The sequence below is a fragment of the Muntiacus reevesi genome, chromosome 4 (assembly GCF_963930625.1).
Source record: "Muntiacus reevesi chromosome 4, mMunRee1.1, whole genome shotgun sequence".
Taxonomy (NCBI): domain Eukaryota; kingdom Metazoa; phylum Chordata; class Mammalia; order Artiodactyla; family Cervidae; genus Muntiacus; species Muntiacus reevesi.
The window spans coordinates 94,956,657-94,977,033 of NC_089252.1; the positions used below are offsets into that span (position 1 = coordinate 94,956,657).

A 20,377-nucleotide genomic window follows, 5' to 3' on the forward strand; every position below is an offset into this window, starting at 1 on the left:
TATTCACAGTTTTGCTTGGTGACAGTTGCGTGGGTTTAAAGCTTCATGTTGGCAAAAAAAAAAAAAAAAAAAAAAAGTGGCGTGAATGTAGTAGCATTACCTCCACAGCCATCCACACACTCTCTTGGCAAAAAAATAGTGTGCACAGATTCCAAAGGAATCTGTTCTTTCTGTTCCTCTGTTCCTCCGTTCTCAAAGGAGCATAAAATGGACAAGGCTTTCAAAATACCTTCCTTCCCAGGGTTACTCACCCACAGTCCTACAATTAATTTAACTTGGCAATTTTGGTCATCTCTTATCCTTCCTCTTTGTCATGTAGAAAGTCACAGGATTAGAAATGAGCTGATGGGAACTGAATATATGGATGGTTAAAGAGTTGAAAATGATGTGTCATTAATGAGTGCATTATTCACACTATGGGATGGGATACAGATGTGAAAGGATCCTGGCACCTCAGTGTAGCAGGTGAGATGGATAGTGAACGCACACTTATGAAAAGAACGACTCTCCATCAGTGCTGTAAATGAAACTGCAGGCTCCCAGGAGAGGTTTAATGTAGTACCAGAAAGTTTTCCTTGAGTAAGTTGCATTCGGGGGAGACATTAAAGGGTGAAGAGGAGGGATGAGAGTTGGCGGTAGTACTAAGTCTGCAAGAAAAGAGAGAGTCAGGCATTAGGGGAACTGACCATGGGGATCAGATATCCAACAGTGAGAGGAAAAGGGTGGGAACTCAATCTGGTGAAACAGACAGAGGCCAGATCAAGTACTTATATTCACTTTGTGAGATAAAATAGTAAACATTGCTTAGTCTCTGTTTCTCATCAATGAAGTAGGAATAAAGTAGCCAAGTGGAGTTCTAAAATTTAGTGAAATTAATACATGTAAAGCCCTTAGCAAAGTTTTTGCTACACAACATTGCATAGTAAATGTTATGGAACTATTTACATATCATCTGTGATAATTCAGTTTGTTAGTGTGAGAACCAGAATTGAAGCTCAGGCCTTTCTTACTGGAACCTTCCCTATGAACTGTCATGATATATTTCCTGGTTTGATTTTACATAATGTCCCTCTAGGTGACACTTAAAGATCACATTTTTTTAAATATTTAGGAAATAAGTATAGGGGAAAATGGCCACAAGATCTTTAGTGAGAAAGTGCATTCTGTAAACATTTATACACCATTATCCCACCTATTTTTAAAAATATTTACTTAGAAGACTAGATTTTTAAAAAATAAAAATGTGAATGCATTCTTAGATAATAGAAGCATAAGTGATTTTCTAAATAAATTTACCTTAATAGCTTTTGTAATTGTAACCGCCCCACCCCCACCCCCCCCCAAGGAGAAAAGCCTGGTAAAGTTCCAAATTTTCTTCCTGGCCACAATCTTAAGGATTACTCATTTCCCTGTTTCTAAAAAAAAAAAAAAAAAAAAAAATTATTAATGTAAGATTTACCTCCTACCAGGAATTGACTTAAAAGACTATTAATCAAGCCCAAAAAGGAGTTAAAACTGGTTAACTCTGCATCCGGGTCCACTTGAAAGACTAAAGGGATGCTTTCCTGCTCTCGGGGAAGTCAACACAAAAGTACAGGAGTGGTCCACTTCCAGTCTTGGCAGGCAGACCTGTGCTCAGAGCATCAGTGGTCAAATGGCTGGCACACAAAAAAACGAGTAACTTAATTAGCTTCCTTGTCCTTCTTAGTAGCTTAGCTCAAATGCTTGGGGCATTTCCCACAGTGCATTGGACTCAGTACTGGGCTTAGATAACACCTTGGAGCATAAATCCTGTATCTACCTGTTTTAAACATGAAATCCTATGTTGTCCCAGAGAGAAAGCATGAGGACCAAGGCCCCACATTTCCCTTTAGAAAGGTGTTAGTCATAAACCTGACACCAGCATTCGGTGAGGAAGACATAACAAAAGCATTCCTCAGGATTTGCCAGGAACACAAGAGCACATGATCCCTCCAGGATTTGAAGTCCATCTTCAAGGCCCCATCCATTCTTCTTCTATATACATACTTCAGCATATCAAAATGTGCCCCACACTTACACATCACGAGACCTGAAAAGATATTTGGCAGAGAAACGGCGGTGGTATTGAGTCAGAGTGTTGATATAGCACATGCAGCTTTAATTCAGATTAGGATGCTCCAGCTGAAAGAAAATTGTGTAATCTTGCCAGACTTCCACCCCCCGCACACACAAAAAGATTTATCTGGAGTTGCCCAACCTTTGTGCCCGATCAGCATCTTTTGCAGCATCCAAAGGCATATCCCAGTGGACAGTCATTTATTACATTCCTCCTAGGCGTCATATATTGCAAAGGCATGCCTCAAAGGGGAGAAACTGGTCATTTTTTTTAGCAAGCAGTCTCTTGGCAAACATTTCTGAGGTAAACAGGGATTTATTTGAAGCTTAAGATAGAGGACGTGGGCTCCAGATGGTACTGGTGTGAGTGAAAACTCTTCAGTAAAACAGAGTTGACCTTAGAGTGCAAGGAGAACGTTTTGGCAGATTATCAGACCATCTGTCACTTGAGTACTGTCTTCCATAGGAAACTGGGGAAAGTTATGGGCCTCTTTTTGAAGGTCTAGGTTCTGAAAGAAAAGGCTCATGAGGCATTCATTGTTTTCAGAAGGTGGACCCTCAGGGCACGGAAAAGGTATGCTCAAACCCTAAAAAACTCATGATCTCCTTCAACAACCAAGATCAATCACTGCATTAAAATTATAAATAGTGGACCCTTTCCATGTGTTGGTGTAAGAAGCGTATGTACAATGGTAGCCTTAATGCCCGGGACTCTAGAGTTCCTGGACACACCTACTAGAGTTCTGTTTGAAAGTCCCAGACACCTTGAGAGAGAGAAAGCATATTTGTGAAGACTTTGACATCAGTAATCACGTCCAGGGTGTGCCTGGGTTTAGACTCTAAAGCATCACATTGCCTATATTCTTTCCATGGTGTACCCTTCCTTGCTTCCCTCCTGGATGACTCTCGTCCACTGCCCAGGGTTCTTCAGGGCAAAGCTAAGTGTTGCATCTTCATTTACCCATGGCCTCCCCTGACTCTGCTGATGACAGCCGCATCATTGTTTGCAACTGCCTTCCCACTGGACTGTGAGGACTTTGATATCTGAGAATAAGTCTTATTCATCTTTGTACCCATAGCACCTGTCTCCATGGCCAGCACGGAAGAAACCCTGAAATGGATCTGGTGGAGAGGAACTAAAAAAGGAGAGCGACTTCTAGGATCTTAATTCAGCCATCTGTCAATTTACAAGTTTCTTTTTTCTTTGTTTGGTTTTTGGTTTGTTTGTATGTGTATGTTGACTGAAAGAAGGATGAGAGATATTTGAAATATCGATTTTCTGGTAACATTTTGAAGTAAAGTTCAGGGATCACCTGGTAAAGTTTCTGAAAGCCAGAAAGGAGCAGTGATACAGTAATACATTTATATAATATGTTATGAGAGTAAAAAGTATATTTTATGTGGATTTCCTGCTATAAACAGTGTAGTGGTTAAGAGTGCAGGTTTGAGGGGAGGTCAGAATACCTGGGTTGGGTCCTGTGATCTTGCACAAATCATTTAAGCTCTCTGAATTTTTAGTATCATTCTTTATAAAATAGAGATAATATATTCATCTCCATAGCTTCATTGTTTTAGCTAAAAGGATGTTTGTGAACCACTTAAGTAAATACATGGCGAACAGTAAGTGTTTATAAAAGGTTCAGTTCAATTCAGTTCAGTCGCTCAGTCCTGTCCGACTTTGTGACCCCATGAACCGCAGCACTCCAGGCCTCCCTGTCCATCAGCAACTCCTGAAGTTTACACAAACTCATGTCCATCGAGTTGGTGATACCATCCAACCATCTCATCCTCTGTCGTTCCCTTCTCCTCCTTCCCTCAATCTTTTCCAGCATCGGGGTCTTTTCAAATGAGTCAGGTATTTGCACATCAAGGGTCCAAAGTATTGGAGCTTCAACTTCAGCATCAGTCCTTCCAATGAACACCCAGGACTGATCTCCTTTAGGATGGACTGGTTGGATCTCCTTGCAGTCCAAGGGACTCTCAAGAGTCTTTTCCAACACCACAGTTCAAAAGCACCAACTCTTCGGTGGTCAGCTTTCTTTATAGTACAACTCTTATATCCATACCTGACTACTGGAAAAACCACAGCCTTGACTAGATGGACCTTAGTTGGCAAATCAATGTCTCTGCTTTTTAATATGCTGTCTAGGTTGGTCATAACTTTCCTTCCAAGGAGTAAGTGTCTTTTAGTTTCATGGCTGCAGCCACCATCTGCAGTGATTTTGGAGCCCCCCAAAATAGTCAGCCACTCTTTCCACTGTTTCTCCAGCTATTTGCCATAAAGTGACAAGACCAGATGCCTTGATGTTAGTTTTCTGAATGTTGAGCTTTAAGCCAACATTTTCACTCTCCTCTTTCACTTTCATCAAGAGGCTCTTAGTTCTTCTTCACTTTTTGCCATAAGGGTGGTGTCATCTGCATATCTGAGGTTATTGATATTTCTTCTGGCAATCTTGATTCCAGCTTGTGCTTCTTCCAGCTCAGCGTTTCTCATGATGTACTCTGCATATAAGTTAAATAAGCAGGGTGACAATATACAGCCTTGATGTACTCCTTTTCCTATTTGGAACCAGTGTGTTGTTCCATGTCCAGTTCTAACTGTTTCTTCCTGACCTGCATACAGGTTTCTCAAGAGGCAGGTCAGGTGATCTGGTATTCCCATCTCTTTCAGAATTTTCCACAGTTTATTGTGATCCATACAGTCAAAAGCTTTGGCATAGTCAGTAAAGCAGAAATAGATGTTTTTCTGCAACTCTTGCTTTTTTGATGATCCAGTGAATGTTGGCAATTTGATCTCTGGTTCCTCTGCCTTTTCTAAAACCAGCTTGAACATCTGTAAGTTCACGGTTCACATATAGCTGAAGACTGGCTTGGAGAATTTTGAGCATTACTTTGCTAGCATGTGAGATGAATGCAATTGTGTGGTAGTTTGAGCATTCTTTGGCATGAACTTTCTTTGGGATTGGAATGAAAACTGACGTTTTCCAGTCCTGTGGCCACTGTTGATTTTTTCAAATTCACTGACATATTGAATACACTTTCACAGCGTCATCTTTTAGGATTTGAAATAGCTCAACTGGAATTCCATCACCTCCACTAGCTTTGTTCGTAGTGATGATTCCTAAGGCCCACTTGACTTCACATTCCAGGATGTCTGGTTTGAGGTGAGTGATCACACCATTGTGATTATCTGGGTCATGAAGATCTTTTTTGTACAGCTCTTCTGTGTATTCTTGCCACCTCTTCTTAATATCTTCTGTTTCTGTTAGGTCCATACTATCTCTGTCCTTTATTGAGCCCATCTTTGCATGAAATGTTCCCTTGGTATCTCTAATTTTCTTGAAGGGCTCTCTAGTCTTTCCCATTCTATTGCTTTCCTCTATTAAAAGGTTAGACATTCTAATTATTAACCAATTACATATGTTTAGCATTTGGTAGTTAAATAGATCTAATCTAAAAGTATTTAGTGCCTAGTGTTATTCACTCAGTCGTGTCCTACTCTTTGCAACCCCATGGACTGTAGCCCATCAGGCTCCTCTGTCAGTGGAATTCTCCAGGCAAAAATACTAGGATGGGTTGCCATTTCCTCCTCTAGGGAATTTTCCTGATCCAGGGATCAGTCATGGGTCTCTTGCATTGTAAGCAGATTCTTTACCCTCTGACCACCAGGGAAGCCCTGGTATTTACTTACATTCAATCCAGCAAAACTTTGCCTGGGTGCCCACTGTGTTCTATGGTCAACGGTGCATAGGAGACTAGATTCAGGAAATTAAATTGTTCTGTCTCTGTAAAACTAAAAGGAAGCAAATAATTGAAGTATAGTATAATATGTGCTATTCGTAGGTTCATTAACAAGGTGCTGTAGGAGAGATGTCAAGTGGTTTTTAGTGCTCGTAATGGTCAGTTGCTTGAGAGTGACTGCTTTGGAAGGCTGTGTTGAGAAGAATTCTGAGGATAAATCCAGTTTCTTTGCAGAAGAGTCCTGTTGTCAGTTAGCAATGCCTGCCAGAAACAGAAGTGAGGGAATTATGGTTCAAGTACCATGCTTCAATCATCAGAACTTCACTTGCTTAAGAAAGGATAACAGGAACATACTCAACAGGAGCTGACATTTCATTCTACAGCATTACAATCAGTCCTCAGTTCAGTTGCTCAGTCGTGTCCAACTCTTTGTGACCCTATTGACGGCAACATGCCAGGCTTCCCTGTCTATCACCAACTCCCAGAACTTGTCCAAACTCATGTCCATCACATCTGTAATGCCATCCAGCCATCTCATCCTCTGTCATCCCCATCTCCTCCTGCCTTTAATCTTGACTAAAGACAGTCAATCCTAAAAGAAGTCAATCCTGAATATTCATAGGAGTTACTTCACCACTGCTGAAGCCAAAGCTCCCATACTTTGATTACCTGATGCAAAGAGCCAAGTCATCAGAAAAGACTCTGATACTGGGAAAGATTGAGAGCAAAAGTAGAAGTGGGTCACAGAGGATGAGGTGGTTAGATGGCATCACCAAGTCAAAGGATGTGAATCTGAGCAAACTCCAGGAGAGAGTGAAGGACAGCTGAGCCTGGCTTGCTGCAGTCTCTGGGGCCACAAGAGCTGGACATGACTTACTGAATGAGCAACAACAGAAACATATTCTTGAGTGGACCTCAGGAATAGTACCAAAAAAAAAGCAGACACTCCTGGGTTTAAGTAGAGACTTTGCTCTCTGTGCTTTGTGTAAGTTACTAAGCGTTTTTAAACCTCATGAACCACAAAAGTATAATGGAGGTAATAATGCATCCTTATTGTGTAGATTAAATGTGAAAATACCTAGCAAAGAGGCCAGTATTTAAAGAATGATATTTCAATAGGTATTTAATGATATATTCAATAGGTATTTAAAGAATGATATTGCTGTTTAATGATAACGGAATTCCTAAACTCCATACCCCAGTATGATGACATCTCAGCTTTGCTCTCTTCTTATTCAAATGACTCATCCCACTTGAAAGCACAGTAGGATGGTTAAGTATTTTTATCTCATTAAAACCACCACCCATTAAGCAAGATATGAAGAAAGGAGTGAATGAACTTGCCTTCTTTCTGTCACGAATTTTAGTGGCACAAATAATCCTCATTCCCAAAGATTACCTTTTCTGGTACATCTTGTCTTTTTCACAGCTAGAAAGGATTATGTCTCACATGGGTTCTGTAGATCCTCAAATACACATTTTGGGTGCTTAGTAAGTGATGAAGATAAAAAGAGCCTAAGAAAATAAGATGACTGTTAAAAAGGATTTTATTCAGGAGATAAGAGTTGTAAAATCATGAAAATTCAAATATTTGATGCTGGCATATTTCCTACCAGGCTTATTCCTCATGCAATCATTCTTCTGCAACATCATAGGTAATAGAACAAACCCATATAGTTGAAAAATATGTGCATTTCAACCACTGAGAAATAATTCATTTTATATACCATGCAAATAATCCTTATATTACAGAGTAGTTATAATATATTGATATTGGGCACTCACCCTGTCCTTGATTGTGCTATGAACATGAGCAGCATTATATTATGTGCTTATCTATAGTCCTTTGACATACATACAGCTCTCTTCCACAAGTCACAGATGACAAGGTTGAGGTTTAGATTAGTTTCAAAAATTTGAAGCTTGGTGTTTCTGACTCCAAAGCCCATGTATTTCCCCCTTATCATTGGGGTCTACAATCTTCCCAATTGTGCATAGTTTCATTGTTTGTAAAGGAAACAAAATAGTTAGTTTTAAAACCTCAATGATTTTCTTCATATGTATCTCATTTATTCAGTTCAGACTTTATATACAAGGTTTGCTTTAAGCAGAACACACCTGGAGTTACTCACAAATTATGAACATGAGGGTGTTTAGCAAACAGATTACACATCATAATCACATTTCAGAAATGGTGACTATAAGGATGAATAGTCATTTGAATAAAAATATTTTGTGTTATTACTATGCAAATATCCACATTATCATTTCCAATAACTGTTCTTTTCTAATGTTCTTAGCCACCAAATAATTTCACAATGTTTTCTGGAATTTAGTTCATCATTATCAGTACATTACCAGCTCTGTGTGAGTATTTGAGCACATAATATGTCCAAAGTAATGACTAGTCCTCTAATGGTTTTTCAAGTGTGGATCACTTCCTTTTTGGTTAGGTGAGCAATGCTTTTGGAAATTAGTTGACATGAATAAATGGATGTATTACTTCTCAGCAGTATAGCCTTAGTTACAAAATCTATTGTCTACCATTAAAGGAAACTTCAGGCTACCATGAGTGGAGATCAGAGATTCCAAATAAATAAAATCCACAGCTGCCTTATCAAGTCAGATGTTTACAAAAATGTGGTCTAAAACCATGGAGGCTATATACATTACCTAATTAAACACATATGTGACAGAGTCAGTAATGCAGGGTAATAGATGTTTAAACTTTTCACAAAGAAACAAGTCAACTGTGATCATTAGTTTATTTCCGAGTCAAGGACAAGTGTTGAAATCCCTTTGTATCTGTTCTCAATGTAAAAAAAAAAAAAAAAAGCTGTTCTGTTCCATTCTAAGTATGTGGTTATCATAGATACTTGGCATGGTCTGGGAATATGATATCCTAATTAATCCAAGCTTAAGTTTCTATAGATACCACTCATGTCAGTGGTTGAAAGCAACAGGACACTGAAAAAAATAAAAGGTTTCTTGAGGATTCTGGTTTTGGTTACAATGAAGTAAGCACCTTCTACCTTGTTTCTCCCACTGAAGGCAAACAAAATCCCAGGACAAGATGCACAGAACTTCTATCCGAGGTCTTAGGAAAGTAAGTGGTAGCAGACAGACTGAGAAATGAAGCCAGAATGCTAAGTAAAAATGAGACCATGAGCTTCCTGGGGACTTCCCGCCCAGGTCTCCTAGCCTGGGCTCAAGGGCGACATAAATCCTGACATAGCACATGGGCGCAAACAGACACCCCTGCATCTTTTTCAATGGAGCATGAAGTGGCCCCCTCAGGGTCAGAGAGAGTGGGGACAATCCCGTACACGTTTTCTCTTTTTCCTTCCTCTCTTACTCCAGCCCACAGGCAAGTTTCAGTCCTGGAAGCTGAGGTCATGGTCACAGGCAACAGAAGCCGACTTTAGGCAGGTACCTAAAACCCTGAGTGAGGAGAAGCCTTATCTCTTACCAGAGGAACTGTGGCTTGAGGAGCTGGGGGAAGAACAAACGTGGATTTCATTTTTTTTTTTTTTTTTTGGATTTCATTTTTATTCCATGTGCCTATTGGTTTCAGAGGTGGACCCAGCTGTAGAACCCTAAGAGCCAGAATATTCAGTATAAACACTACATTTTATCTCACCTCATCCAGCCAAACTATTATCATTCCAATCTGTAATCAATATGAAAAAAATGTTCATGAAATATTTTTTTTTTTTTTGATGGGGTATTAAGTGGTCAAATCTTCCCTGGTGGTTTAGCGGTAAAGAATCTGGTTGCCAATAGAAGAGACCCAGGTTCGATCTCTGGGTCGGGAAGATCCCCTGGAGGAGGGAATGGCAACTCACTCCGGTATTCTTGCCTGGAGAATTCCATGGACAGAGGAGCCTGGCAGGCTAGAGTCCATAGGGTCACACAGGTTCAGACACGACTTAGCGACTAAATCACCACCACCAAGTAGTCAAAATCTCCTTGCTCCATGTGACTAGAGGAAATGTGCCTAGTCCAAACAGAAATGTACTATTAGTGCAAAATACGTGCCAGACTTCAAAATACATTCTTACATTCAAGTTCACCTCTTTTCTTTACTCTCTTTAATATGACTACTAGAAAATGGGAAATTATGTGTCTGACTCACATTTGTGTTGGATAGCATTGCTTGCAGATGCTCAGTAAAGTGAAAGGAAGGATGGATACGTGCTGGAGTCCTCTAGGACTGTTGCATGGAGAATGCAGGCCTGGGAGTTGGTTAGAATTGGAACAGGTAGAGGCCCCAAAGGTCTTCCCAGGGGAGCAGGAAGTGACAGTGGCTTATGTGGGGAAACCAGGAGATCAAAGGGAAGAGGAGACTACTAAGGTCTCCAGTGAGTGTCTACCAAAACTTGCTTCCTAAATGCTTCTGAGACTGGCTGAAGTCTTCTGAGCCTGGGAGGTCTGCCCCAGGGCAGGTTGCTGATACCAGAGGCATCCTACCACAAAGGGCAAGCCCAGGAGCTGCATGACAGCATCTGCAGTGCTAACAGATGGTCCTCAGCTAAGGAACATGTGCACACTGGCGTTAACACGGAGACTCCTGAGATAGAATCTTGTGCTGTTCCGGGAGCAGTCAGGTCTGAGCATCTACATTTTCTCACTAGGAAACTATGTCCTTTTGGCTTGATGGGTGAAAGGCTGTTTTGGGTGGCTGCCTTTTTCCCCTCAATTACGCTATGTTGTGTGTTGGAAAATAATAACTCTGGCTTATGTTTATGAAAGGCTTGTCCTTACTGGGATCTTACTGGGGGCTTTACGTGCATTATCTCATTTGCTTCTAATGGCCCTGTTCTATAAGTATTTTTATCAGTCCACTTTACACTGAGAAAGGAACAGCTCAGGAAGTAAAGAAACATTCATAGTCAAACAGTTTTAAAGGAGGTAGAGGAAAATGGGGATCCAGTGTTGTCTGCCTCCTAACAAGCCCAAAGTTCTCTGCCTTAGCAAGGCTGCTATGAACTCACCAGTGTGTTGGTTTTTCAGCTGCTTTTCAGTCTTGAATGCCCATTCTAAGCTTAAACAGCTATGGGGGAAAAAATCAGTTCTTTTTCCAGCCTGCTGGCATTCAGCATTTGCTTGATTCTCTGTGCACTTCACACATGAAGGTGAGCGCCCAGCGTGTGGGTTATTTCACAGATTTGAGCCTGGCAAGGAGGTCTATGGCATTCCTCTGCTTCTAGGCAACTGAGTCTTTCTATGGCTAAAGACACTTCTCTAGCACAGGGCACATTTCTGACCATGATGCATCTCTGTTCAGGAGCCCTCAGAGATGTCCCCTTTGGGCTTGTGTGCTCTGCTCCTCACTCTGAACTCATCCTCAGCCTTGAAGGCTCTGGGAATCTGGAAGAGCCCCAGTCTCTTCCTAAGCTTTGCACAGTGCAAGGCACCGAGTCTGTGCTTGACCAACTTGAAACTGATGCTAGTTTCTCTGGCCACATGCACCTATGTCTACCATCATTGTTGTTGTTGTTATTTAGTCACAAAGTCATGTCCAACTCTTTTACAACCATAAATATGTATTAAACTGTCCCAGCATCTTAAATCAAGTCCCCTGGATATAAAGTTAAAGAAGGATGTTAGGCAAGGTAGGATAGGAAGGACACACCAGCAGTGAATATTTCTAGGGAGGCAAGAGAAGAGTCATGAATTCATGGTATGTCACAGCCTAGAATCAAAATCCAAGGGAATTCAAGTATGGGAACAACCTCCATAGGGTTAGGGTTAGGTTTCTTCCGGAAGTCTTCCTGGAAGGGCTTGATTGTGAATTTCCTAACTGGGTGTTTTTCAAACTGTGGGTCATGACCTAAGGGTCAGGAAATCACTTTGGTGAGTCATAACCAGATTTTTTTTTTTTTTTTAATGAAAATAGAATGAAGAGTGTATTACTGGCTTACAGCATATAGCATGTTCTTTCTGAGGACTGGGATCCCAAAAAGTTTCAAAACATTGCGCTATCCTTTGATTTGAGAGAGGTTACTCTACACCTACAATTCTAAATCCACCAATCACTGTTGAAAATGATCTTCTATTCTGCTAGGGATGGAGATGTGGTACAACTTTCCTGTCCTCAAAGAAACAACCCTCATCTTTCTGTTGTGTCTTTTCCTATGTGAGATACAAGCTATTCTATAGGTAGTCCAGGCTCAAGTCAGGCAACTGAAACACATGATCAGCATTTAATTCTCACCTAAATCTCCTTCTAGCCTTATTATAACCCAACAAGGCTGGGCTCTCCATTTCCTCTGTACTGATAAGAACACTCAGGGTCAGGATGAAGGTATTACTAATCAGTTGCCAGGAAGTGGCTGAGCTGGATCTGAACCTACTCTGATTTGACTCGGGTGCTAGTCTAAAACCACAGTGCCACCAGCAAATAGTCCTTTTTTTTTTTTAAACTTGGAGTTTTTGTCCTGGAATTATATATTCCACTTAACTAGAGCACAGGCAGTCCATCTCCATTTTGGGCTCTCCACTGTGAATCCTCAACTTTGTGCCAGATTTTTCTCCCAAAATTTTATCATGGTAAAGTATATATAACATAAAATTTGTCATTTTTATCACTTTTAGGTATAAAGGTCAGTGGTAATAAACACACTCATAGTGTTGTGCTCACATCACCACCATCCATCTCTAGAACTCTTTTCCATCTCAGTGACCTGAGTGAAAAATAGTCCCCATTTCTGCATCTCCCCAGCTTCCAGAAACCATCATTCTACTTTCTCATTTCTATGACTCGGACTGCTCTAAGTTCTTCATATAAGGAGCATCATACAGCATTTGCCCTTTTTGTGACTGGCTTATTTCACTTAGATTAATGTCCTCAAGTTTCACCATGTTGTAGCATGTGTCAGAATTTCCTTCCTTATTAAGGCTGAATAATGATCAATTGTATGAATATACTGTGTTTTGTTTGTCCACTCATCTATCAATGAATACTTGGGTTGTTTCCATGTCTTCTACTATTGTGAATAATGCTGTTGTGAACATGAGTGTACCCATCTCTTTGAGACCCTGCTTTCAATACTTTTGGGAATATAACCAGAAGCAGGATTGCTGAATCATATGGTAATTCTGTTTTTAATTTTTTGTTTTTCCCAGTAACTCTGTTGTTTTATATTTCCACTGACAGTACACAAGGGTTCCAATTTCTCCATTTCTTTACCAATACATTACTTTTAAAATGTTTTGATAGTAGCCATCCTTATGGATTTGAGGTGGCATATTGGAGTTTTGATTTGGATTTCCCTAATGATTAGTGATATTGAACATCTTTTCATGTGTTTATTGGTTATTTGCATATCTTCCTTGGAGAAGTGCCTACTCAAATCTCTTGCTCTAATTCAAGTCAAGACTTTGTTTGTTTGTCTGTCTTTACTTTACATGTTATATCCAAGAAATCATTGCCAAATCTAATACCATGATGCTTTTGTCTTATGTTTTCTTGTCAAATTTTTATAATCTTAGGTCTTTGATCCATTTTTGGTTTTTTTTTTTAATGTGATATTAAGTAAGGGTCCAATTTCATTCTCTTGGTTGTGGACACTCAGGTTTGCCAGCACCACTTGTTTAGAAGACTGTCCTTTCTCTACTGAATGATCTTGGCACCCTTATTGGGAAAAAAAATGCAAATAGTTTTTAAGCTAAGTTTGTAATGCAGTAGTATGCCTTTGTAAATGTCATTATTATTTCTCAGTAAGACTGAATAACCTTCTGTTATCTATTTTTGTAGGCTTTTAAATTCCCATGTTATTTTTTAGAAGAACGTAGCTCTGCATTTCCTAGTTTCGGATCTAAAGTGTTGTTTTCTCATCTCAGTTCCATCTCTTGAATATATCATCCACCTCTCTTCAGCTTCACTGTCATCACACAGTCCATGCCACCATTGTCTCTTTCTAGACAACCTGTAGCTTCCCAACTGGTCTTGTCAGCCTAGTCTCTTCCTATTTTCTTTGAAATGCAAATTCTATCAATTCACTGCTCATGATATTTCAATGGCTTCTCTTTGCTCTTACAATAAGCACCGTAATTGTTAAGGTGGCTGCCTGTCACCATAGTTCTGACCATCCTCTCCTCTCCAGCTTTATTTTGTACCATGCTTTTGCTCTTATCATCAAGCAGGTCTTCTTTCAGCTCCCTCCTTCCACAAGTGCCTTGCACATGCAGTTTCTCTGCCAGCATCACTCTCCAGACCACTCCCCTGTTCCTGTTATCTAAAGAACCCCTATCCTTCCACCAGATCACCACTGATTTCATTAGCTCCCAATGGAAAATTTCCCCATCCTCCTTGCAAACAAATAACATTATAGGATCTCAAAGCACCCTGAGTCTTTCCTTCATAATACTCTTCCTTGTAATTTTACGTTTATGGATGCAAATTCTCTGGTGGGGGTTTCCATGCACCACTGGACCATTAGCTCCATAAGGGAAAGAATTGTGTCTATCTTTTGCCCCCAGGACCTTGCACAATGTCCAGCTCATAGAAAGTAGGACACTCAGCATTCAACTTCTCTGACCTCTCTAGAAGCAGGTGCTCTTATTTGACCAATTGTCTCAGCTCAGAGGGAGGTAGTCAAGGGCAGATCTCTGAGGGATTAAAGAGTCAGGTTAGCAGTAAGAAGAGCCTTCTGAGTGTAAATGTTGATGTCTCAGAGCCCTGGTATTTATGGTTTCTCCTTTATTTGGTCTAGACACAAGACATTCCTCCATCTCCTTTGGGTACTGCTGTTTCCTTGTTTAGGAGTTTAATTAAACCTGCTCCTAACATGTTGGGGGGATGAGCGGTGTCTGGTTTATGGCTTTGAGGGAAATGTTAACTGTGCATAGCTTTGCAGTCCCAGGATTTACTGTGTGTATAATTCTCAGATGGATTTGCATGGGCCTCCATTAGTCCAGTCCCAACTTCAAACTGTCTCCCTGGCTATCTGTCTCCCAAAGGATCTAAGGGTAGAAAGTAGAAAACAAACAAACAAACAGAGATAAGACTTATCCATGAGCAATGACATCTTTTCCAGGCAAGCCTCTTATCCTAGCAACCACTGGGGCATGTTGAAGGGGATATTATTAATAATAATGAAAATAGTAGTAATAATCACAATAATTATTATGTTATTTTAGCACTTATTGAGCTTTTGTTATGTGCTAAGTGCTTTGCCTGCATTATCTAACTTAATATTCCCAACCACCCAAGGAGGGACTCCACTCCGTTTTACCCAGGAGTAAACTAAAATTTAGAGAAATGGAGGTCTTTCCTCAGGACCACATATGAAGCAACAGGCGGTGAAGGGATTCGAAACTGGGTGGATGATCTTCCAATCCCATTGCTCTTGACCACTGTTTTATCTTCGCTTTTTCATTACTTAGTCATCCCTTTGATAAATCTCTTCTTTTTGGGCACTTATTGTATGATGGACACTAGGGGTTCAAAGCAAGATAAGTTATAGATGATCCAGTCCCTGGAGAAGTTCAGCACCCAGGGAGGAGGGGTGTATAGCATCCTCCTCCCTTCCTTGCTGACACTAATGGAATACTTACTGGGAACCAGCTCTGAGCTAAGCCCTGTGATAGTCTCAGAATTCTCCCCAGGTAGATGCTGTTATCATACCCTTTCTACAGATAAGAAGATGAAGGCCTGAGAGAAAGTACGTTGCCTAAGGGCTCACCAAGAGAAAGCGACTGGCTGGGACATGACTTCACGTTTATTTGGCTTTGTCAAATGTCTGTGCCTGTCCCTACAATACCGAATTATAGAAATGTGGTGAATGCACATACAAGGGAAGCTGCAGTACACTTTGAGAGTTCAGGGTAGGATGTGCTTAATTAGGCCTAGAGAGGCTAGAGGAGACTTCCTGAAGAATGCTGAATCTAGAGAGGAAGAAAATGTAGATTGTTCGGGGTAGCTGTCCTTTCTGCCTTCCTGATCAAATGTGTTCCTCATCTGGCAATGAGTGAGATTGGAAGGAAAGTGAAAGCCAACAGGAAGACACTCCTAGAAGGTATGTTTGTGTTCAACATATAGAACTTTCTGATAATTATTCCAGACTAAGAGTAGGATTGATTGTTTGAGGAGTGGTGAGTCCCCCATTATGGAGGCCTGAAGGTGACCAGGGTCTACATGGGGAGATTCAGGTACTAGATTAACAGTCAGATACCCAATTTGGTTGTGCATAAGAATTGACGGGTGACTTGGTGAAATACCAGTCCTTGGGTCTTCCCTCTAGATATTCTGGTTCCGTGGGTCAGGACAGGGTCCCAGGCTTCAGCATTTTAAACAAACTCCCCAGGTCATGTTGAAGGACCTGGTCATGGTGAAGCCACACTCCTCCAAGTGGGCTCGGTGCCCTTTAAAGTCCTCCGACACTGAGGCTCTCTAGCAGTGTTTCCTAGCATGTATCGTACAGGCCATTCAGTCTGTAACAGGAGTTGACAAACGTTTTCTTTCAAACATCAGATAGTGAAGGATTTCGACCTTTTGGGCCATAAGGTATCTATCACTACTCAAATTACTGTGTAGTGTAAAAGCAGCCATAATATATAAATGAATGTGTGTGACTGTGTTCTCATAAAATTTTATTTACAAAAATATGCAATAGGCCAGAGTTGGCCTATGGACTGCAGTTTGCTGACCCTTGACCTACAAAAATTAGTGCTAAATAAAAATGAGTTTGTGAAAGTATACAAGCTATATACTCTTCATGAGGAATCTTGGTGCCTTGGTAGCATCTTAAAAGTTCTGAGAAGGCCTGAGAAGTTAAGAGACTTGTTTAGTTTTGGTTGACTCAGAATTTCTCAAATTCATTTTACCAAAGAACCTCCTTACTATATATAAAACACTGCCGTCCTCTTAGAATTGGTGTTTCAGAGAACACACTTTGAGAAACACTCATTCACACCTTACAAGTAGAAAAGATACAATTTGGATAGACTGTCCTCTGAGAGGTTAGGAAGAAATTTTCCCTAGAATTTTCCCAGATCACTGTTGTCTAAATTTAACCCATGTAGGGTGGTGTCCTTGACTTAGGCTGCCATATACAGATTAAAATGTATATGGGTTTATTGGTTCCTTCTTCAGGAAGGTGCTTTTGAAAGCAAGTGATGGAGCAGAAGACATGGAATTATTTGGACAAGGTCAAAGAGAAGACATCTTGGAAAGGAAGGAGCAGATAGGGGAATAAATAATTATAATAAGAATTATTGAATACTTGCTTCATACATACCACTGTACTGAGGCCTTTTATCTAGATCTGTGGTTCTCACAGAAGCAATTTTGCCTCCTGTGGGACCTTTGGCAATGGAGACATTTCTGATTGTCAGATCTGGGGGTATGGGGTAGTGTGCTAGCGTCTGCTGGGGGGGGCAGGAATGCTGCTAAATGTCCCACAATGCACAAGAAAGCCTCACCTGTCCCCCTAGCAAGGAATTATGCAGCCCCAGATTTTCATAATGCCTCCTTTGAGAAGCTCTGATCTAGATTATCTCATTTCTTATCTAACTTTGTGAGGTAGTGGTATTATTTGTACTTTTAAGAAATGAGGACACCAAGGCAAAGACTTTCTCTAGTTAACAACAGTGTGTGCCCACTCTTAAAAGCTTACGTTCAGTTGACTATGGCAAAAACAGTTTTCACTTCCATGACCACATAGCCCATGACTTCAAGAGGTCTTTCCATAGATCCTTCATGTCACCATCCCCTTTCCCTACCCCCATTCCTTTTCATTTGCTGTTCTTGATACCTTAGTAACATTCAACTTTATCCATCCTCTGAAAACATATCTCTGACAACCACGGAAATACTCCTTATTTAAATTTTAAATGGCCAGCTTGCCTGTTTATGTTCAGTTAGGATTGTAACACCAGGCAAATTATTTTGACCTATTGGTTTTGATTTCTGTAAACTGGAATGATAACAGCACATACTCTTCCTACTTCGATTCTCTTTGATTCAAATATCAGCTCTTGGACTCTGTTTGGAACATTGGGGGATCCAAAATATGCACAACCCCCCAGGGAAAGCATGCTGAGTGAATGGGATCTTTAAGGAGGAAGTAAATTCTTTTTTTTTTTTTTTTAAATAAGCCTGCCCAGCTCCAGTTTTTCTAGCAGTCTGCAAGCATGCTGCAGAGTGTGTGAGTGGGCTTAAGAGGGTCTGGACAATATCACCAAAGGGCAGTTCTTACCCTGATATCTGGTCTGGGGATAAGGAGGGCTAGAAGCACTTGCATGGCAGCACAATACAAGGTTGAAAGTTAACCTAAACAGAATTCTTGGGTGAACGTGACAGAAACTTGTGAAGAGACATTCTCAGGCCCAGCACTATGAGTTATCTTCCTCTCTGGTAGTGAAGAAACATGGACCCCTTGTGCTTTATTTTTATCACTGCTAAATTGAACAATCAATTTCAGACAATCCATGAATAAGGAGGTTGTTTCTGGGAAGATAATACCCCATGGATTATCATTAAGCACTGAAACAAATACTCAGAAAACAAAAATAATGCAATGGCAGGAACATTCAAGATGGCGCATCATAGTGACAAGGTCTGAATATGGCAGAGCTGCAAACTTTGGGCCTAGACGACTGGCTTTGCCTTTACTTTCTCTTATCTTCTGCTGCTCTCAGAGATGTCAGTTCTTTTGTCCTCTTTCCATTGTACTGACTCTGGCTTTTCAGTTATTTCACAGTAAGAGAAGATACTTCTAGAATTGGAAATTACAGAGACGCAATAATCATAATGAAATTTCTTTTCAGAATCAGTACCCAGATCCTCCTGGGTACTAGTGACTGTTGAACACTGTGCCCTTGGTACTCACAAATACCAGGAGTGAAATAGTGTAACAAGAAATGTCCCATAAATGGTCATTCCCCATCTTCCGAACCATTAACAAAATAAATATTGTGATGTCAGTGTGGTTTGAGGACATCAGATTGGGGGAAGAACAGGGGACATGAGGGCACATGCCCAAGGAGACTCATAGAGGGTGACCTGCATGTGTGAAGGACAAAGTGAGGTTGTTCGGTTATTTCATAGCAAGAGATTTGTCATATGTTATGGATATTTGTAATAAGTTATATTTTCCTTCCAGTGTTCTTGGACTTCCCTTGTGGCTCAGCTGGTAAAGAATCCACTTGCAATACAGGAGACCTGGATTCGATTTCTGGGTTGGGAATATCCACTGGAGAAGGAATAGGCTACCCACTCCAGTATTCTTGGGCTTCCCTTGTGGCTGGTAAAGAATAAAGAATCTGGTAAAGAACTGCCTGCAATGTGGGAGACCTGGGTTTGATCTCTGGGTTGGGAAGATCCCCTGGAGACGGGAAAGGCTACCTACTCCAGTATTCTGCCTGGAGAAGTCCATAGTTCATGTATAGTTCATGGCGTCGCAGAGTTGGACACAACTGAGCGGCTTTCACTTTCACATTTTCCTTGACTACTAAATCCCATTCCTTTTTTGCTTTCCTTAAGCCCTTTCTTTATAGAGTTTATTGAACAACAGTAAGGGAAGTACAAAGACCTATAATTTGGAAGAGATAAAACTTGAGATTCCTCTCTTGGCTCTGCCTCTAATTACCTGAGTGGTTATGGGTCAGTCAGTTAGTTCTTCTAGGTCTTAGTATTTTTACCAGCTCAATAAGGGCTTCCCTGGTGGCTCAGCAGGTGAAGAATCCACATGTAATGCACAAGAGGCTGGAGATGCAGGTTTGATCTCTGTGTTGGGAAGATCCCCAGATTGGGAAGATCCTGTGGAGAAGGAAATCGCAACCCGCTCCAGTATTCTTGCCCGGAAAATCCCATGGACAGAGGAGCCTGGTGGCCTACTGTCCATGGGGTTGCAAAAGAGTAGGACACCGCAGCACAGAAACAAGCAAGGCAAAGTTACTTATCTCATCGGATTCTTTTGTGAAATAAAGGAAATGATGTATGTTAAGTGCCTAGAATACACTAGTCACTCAAAAATGATAACTGGTATTCTCAGTCAAATAGAAATGAAATTATATTGATGCTCCAATGAAATAGCTCTGTTAAAATACTTAGCTGCTTCTCATGAAGAAGAGCCGCTCCTTGTACCTGGTAATGAGCAGCAGACATAAGTGGTTAGCGTCTCAGTTTGTCATTTTTTTCTTGGTGGACCTCTGACTATTCAAAGTTGGAAGATATATAGCGCAAAAGGAAAAAAGACAGGCCTCAGGAGTCCCACAGTAAACAGATTTACAAGAATTTAAATTTGATTGTAAGTAAATTATTGCTAAAAGAATTCTTGTAATGACAGGGTTAACAGTCCTTAGGAGGCTAGTTGATCTGTTTCATGTTATCATTTCTTGGTTCCTTAAACTCAGTGACTCAAACTGGGCTGCCCTCTTAGCCTGGGAAATCCCTAAAGCGGAAACTGGGGGGTGGGAAGGAGGGGAAAAGAGCCCTTTTGTGATTTTTGCAAAATGAATCACCCGTGATTAGAGCCAGTTCAATTTTGGGTTCGTGCAGCCGAGTCACCTTGAGAAGTGGAAGCACCTTGGC

General features: G+C 40.8%; 1 long non-coding RNA gene across 1 annotated transcript in view; it reads right to left on the reverse strand.

The window, feature by feature from the left end:
* Positions 1-2,144: 2,144 nt before the first annotated feature.
* LOC136166703 (uncharacterized) overlaps positions 2,145-20,377 on the reverse strand; it is a 253,821-nt gene continuing 235,588 nt past the window's right edge. Inside the window, exons 3-4 of the long non-coding RNA XR_010662981.1 lie at positions 7,238-7,353; positions 2,145-6,099 (exon numbers count right to left, since the gene is read on the reverse strand). This is a non-coding gene — a long non-coding RNA (uncharacterized lncRNA). The remainder of the gene's footprint in view (positions 6,100-7,237; positions 7,354-20,377) is intronic.